The following is a 5,307-nucleotide window of genomic DNA, read 5'->3' as shown; positions in this document are numbered from 1 at the left end:
AGCCATTCGCAGTTTCACTGTACCGGCCGCGTGTACTTAGACCTGCATGGCTTAATCTTTGAGACAAGCATATGCTACTGGCAGGATCAACCAGGTAGCCCCTCGGACGGCGGCGGCGCGCGGGCGCGCGCTCGCTCGCTCGCACGGGGCTACTGAGCCCTGTCGACCAGGGCGAGGCTTTCCGGACGCAGATGTGGACCGGGGCGAGGGTTCGAGAAACCGTGTTTGCCGGACAGGGCCCCGTCGCCTGTGCGGGGTGGGCAGACTCTGGGTTCGCCCACCCCTCTGTGACGAGGCCCGCCGTGGTATGGCCACTGGGGACGGACCGGGCGTCTCGGTCTCGCTACCGAGCGATCGCGCCCGGCGGGGGAAAGCGCGGGGAGGGTGGGGCGGGGTCCGGGAACCGCCACCCGCTCCGACCATCGCGCTGTAGCCCCCGGCCGGCGCTAGAGGCGAGCCTGCGGGCCGGAGGAGCGGACCGCCCGAAGGCGCCGGCGAAGGAGCCGGGCCCGGCGGCAGCCCTCCGATGGCAGGCCACGTTTGCCAGTCGATCGGGGTGGGAGGGAAGGCTGGCAGGCAGGTAGGCTGGAAGAGGAGGCTGCTGTGGCAGCCACTCACTCTCCCGCGCCGTCCCAGTGCCGTTCGGGCCTTGCCGAGGGTGTCTGCTGACTTACGCGTCGTCAGAAACCCGTCTCCCATAAATGACGGAGGGCACCTTTGCTAGTCCTTACCGTTAGACTGCTCAACCGGAGAGGGGAGAAAAAACGGCCCTGGCCGAGGTGGTGAGTCGGCCTCCTCTCTCCTTTACGGTCGAAAAAGATGTGCTGCTGGACAGGCCTCGTGCATATGGTACGACAGCTTTTCTCCGTGCCCCTGGTACTCTGCTCAGCAGCACTTTGCTATGTACTTCCTCGTGCATATGGTACGACAGCTTTTCTCCGTGCCCCTGGTACTCTGCTCAGCAGCACTTTGCTATGTACTTCCTCGTGCATATGGTACGACAGCTTTTCTCCGTGCCCCTGGTACTCTGCTCAGCAGCACTTTGCTATGTACTTCCTCGTGCATATGGTACGACAACTTTTCTCCGTGCCCCTGGTACTCTGCTCAGCAGCACTTTGCCACACACACACTCCTCGTGCATATGGTACGACAACTTTTCTCCGTGCCCCTGGTACACTGCTCAGAAACACTTTGCCACACACACACTCCTCGTGCATATGGTACGACAATGTTTCTACATGCCCCTGGTACACTGCTCAGAAACACTTTGCCACACACACACTCCTCGTGCATATGGTACGACAATGTTTCTACATGCCCCTGGTACTCTGCTCAGAAACACTTTGCCACACACACACACTCCTCGTGCATATGGTACGACAGCTTTTCTCCGTGCCCCTGGTACTCTGCTCAGCAGCACTTTGCTATGTACTTCCTCGTGCATATGGTACGACAACTTTTCTCCGTGCCCCTGGTACTCTGCTCAGAAACACTTTGCCACACACACACACTCCTCGTGCATATGGTACGACAATGTTTCTACAAGCCCCTGGTACTCTGCTCAGCAGCACTTTGCTATGTACTTCCTCGTGCATATGGTACGACAACTTTTCTCCGTGCCCCTGGTACTCTGCTCAGAAACACTTTGCCACACACACACACTCCTCGTGCATATGGTACGACAACTTTTCTCCGTGCCCCTGGTACTCTGCTCAGCAGCACTTTGCTATGTACTTCCTCGTGCATATGGTACGACAACTTTTCTCCGTGCCCCTGGTACTCTGCTCAGAAACACTTTGCCACACACACACACTCCTCGTGCATATGGTACGACAACTTTTCTCCGTGCCCCTGGTACTCTGCTCAGCAGCACTTTGCTATGTACTTCCTCGTGCATATGGTACGACAACTTTTCTCCGTGCCCCTGGTACTCTGCTCAGAAACACTTTGCCACACACACACACTCCTCGTGCATATGGTACGACAATGTTTCTACATGCCCCTGGTACTCTGCTCAGCAGCACTTTGCTATGTACTTCCCGTGCATATGGTACGACAGCTTTTCCACAAGCCCCTGGTACACTGCGCAGAAACACTTATGCCACGTCGGCTGTACGCGCTCTCCTCGCTAGCTAGTTGCTGATCTCCCCCACCTCCAGGGGGCCCCGGGGACCACCATCACATCTCCCTGTCTCCCTTACCGCTGAACAAGATGCATGCTGCTCCACTGGCCCTGCTGCTGTTGTGTCTCCATTTGGCCGAGGGGGTGAGTCGGCCTCCTCTCTCCTTTACGGTCGAAAAAGATGTGCTGCTGGCGCACTGGCCCTGCTGATGTGCTGTCTCCATTTGGCCGAGGTGTGAGTCGGCCTCCTCTCTCCTTTACGGTCGAAAAAGATGTGCTGCTGGCGCACTGGCCCTGCTGATGTGCTGTCTCCATTTGGCCGAGGTGGTGAGTCGGCCTCCTCTCTCCTTTACGGTCGAAAAAGATGTGCTGCTGGACAGGCCTCGTGCATATGGTACGACAGCTTTTCTCCGTGCCCCTGGTACTCTGCTCAGCAGCACTTTGCTATGTACTTCCTCGTGCATATGGTACGACAGCTTTTCTCCGTGCCCCTGGTACTCTGCTCAGCAGCACTTTGCTATGTACTTCCTCGTGCATATGGTACGACAGCTTTTCTCCGTGCCCCTGGTACTCTGCTCAGCAGCACTTTGCTATGTACTTCCTCGTGCATATGGTACGACAACTTTTCTCCGTGCCCCTGGTACTCTGCTCAGCAGCACTTTGCCACACACACACTCCTCGTGCATATGGTACGACAACTTTTCTCCGTGCCCCTGGTACACTGCTCAGAAACACTTTGCCACACACACACTCCTCGTGCATATGGTACGACAATGTTTCTACATGCCCCTGGTACACTGCTCAGAAACACTTTGCCACACACACACTCCTCGTGCATATGGTACGACAATGTTTCTACATGCCCCTGGTACTCTGCTCAGAAACACTTTGCCACACACACACACTCCTCGTGCATATGGTACGACAGCTTTTCTCCGTGCCCCTGGTACTCTGCTCAGCAGCACTTTGCTATGTACTTCCTCGTGCATATGGTACGACAACTTTTCTCCGTGCCCCTGGTACTCTGCTCAGAAACACTTTGCCACACACACACACTCCTCGTGCATATGGTACGACAATGTTTCTACAAGCCCCTGGTACTCTGCTCAGCAGCACTTTGCTATGTACTTCCTCGTGCATATGGTACGACAACTTTTCTCCGTGCCCCTGGTACTCTGCTCAGAAACACTTTGCCACACACACACACTCCTCGTGCATATGGTACGACAACTTTTCTCCGTGCCCCTGGTACTCTGCTCAGCAGCACTTTGCTATGTACTTCCTCGTGCATATGGTACGACAACTTTTCTCCGTGCCCCTGGTACTCTGCTCAGAAACACTTTGCCACACACACACACTCCTCGTGCATATGGTACGACAACTTTTCTCCGTGCCCCTGGTACTCTGCTCAGCAGCACTTTGCTATGTACTTCCTCGTGCATATGGTACGACAACTTTTCTCCGTGCCCCTGGTACTCTGCTCAGAAACACTTTGCCACACACACACACTCCTCGTGCATATGGTACGACAATGTTTCTACATGCCCCTGGTACTCTGCTCAGCAGCACTTTGCTATGTACTTCCCGTGCATATGGTACGACAGCTTTTCCACAAGCCCCTGGTACACTGCGCAGAAACACTTATGCCACGTCGGCTGTACGCGCTCTCCTCGCTAGCTAGTTGCTGATCTCCCCCACCTCCAGGGGGCCCCGGGGACCACCATCACATCTCCCTGTCTCCCTTACCGCTGAACAAGATGCATGCTGCTCCACTGGCCCTGCTGCTGTTGTGTCTCCATTTGGCCGAGGGGGTGAGTCGGCCTCCTCTCTCCTTTACGGTCGAAAAAGATGTGCTGCTGGCGCACTGGCCCTGCTGATGTGCTGTCTCCATTTGGCCGAGGTGGTGAGTCGGCCTCCTCTCTCCTTTACGGTCGAAAAAGATGTGCTGCTGGCGCACTGGCCCTGCTGATGTGCTGTCTCCATTTGGCCGAGGTGGTGAGTCGGCCTCCTCTCTCCTTTACGGTCGAAAAAGATGTGCTGCTGGCGCACTGGCCCTGCTGAATCCCTCTCTCCATTTGGCCGAGGGGGTGAGTCGGCCTCCTCTCTCCTTTACGGTCGAAAAAGATGTGCTGCTGGCGCACTGGCCCTGCTGAGTTCCTCTCTCCATTTGGCCGAGGGGGTGAGTCGGCCTCCCCTCTCCTTTACGGTCGAAAAAGATGTGCTGCTGGCGCACTGGCCCTGCTGAGTTCCTCTCTCCATTTGGCCGAGGGGGTGAGTCGGCCTCCTCTCTCCTTTACGGTCGAAAAAGATGTGCTGCTGGCGCACTGGCCCTGCTGAATCCCTCTCTCCATTTGGCCGAGGGGGTGAGTCGGCCTCCTCTCTCCTTTACGGTCGAAAAAGATGTGCTGCTGGCGCACTGGCCCTGCTGATGTGCTGTCTCCATTTGGCCGAGGTGGTGAGTCGGCCTCCTCTCTCCTTTACGGTCGAAAAAGATGTGCTGCTGGCGCACTGGCCCTGCTGAATCCCTCTCTCCATTTGGCCGAGGGGGTGAGTCGGCCTCCTCTCTCCTTTACGGTCGAAAAAGATGTGCTGCTGGCGCACTGGCCCTGCTGATGTGCTGTCTCCATTTGGCCGAGGTGGTGAGTCGGCCTCCTCTCTCCTTTACGGTCGAAAAAGATGTGCTGCTGGTGCACTGGCCCTGCTGATATTCTCTCTCCATTTGGCCCAGGGAGTGAGTCGGCCTCCTGCCTCCTTTACGGTCGAAAAAGATGTGCTGCTGCTGCTGCTGCTGCTGCTGCTGCTGCTGCTGCACTGGCCCTGCTGCTACCACATAGCCAGCATGGACCTCGACCTCCAGCAGGCCCCGGGGAGGCACATCCTCCCCTGCTCTACTCCCCCAGTAGCTTTCCTTTCCTGCAGTTACCCAGTACCACATAGCCAGCATGGACCTTGACCTCCAGCAGGCCCCGGGGAGGCACATCCTCCCCTGCTCTACTCCCCCAGTAGCTTTCCTTTCCTGCAGTTACCCTGTACCACATATCCAGCATGGACCTTGACCTCCAGCAGGCCCCGGGGAGGCACATCCTCCCCTGCTCTACTCCCCCAGTAGCTTTCCTTTCCTGCAGTTACCCCGTACCACATAGCCAGCATGGACCTTGACCTCCAGCAGGCCCCGGGGAGGCACA

Source organism: Pelmatolapia mariae, unplaced genomic scaffold, assembly GCF_036321145.2.
Source record: "Pelmatolapia mariae isolate MD_Pm_ZW unplaced genomic scaffold, Pm_UMD_F_2 NODE_ptg000761l+_length_32807_cov_1, whole genome shotgun sequence".
NCBI lineage: Eukaryota > Metazoa > Chordata > Actinopteri > Cichliformes > Cichlidae > Pelmatolapia > Pelmatolapia mariae.
Note: the sequence above shows the minus strand (reverse complement) of the source record.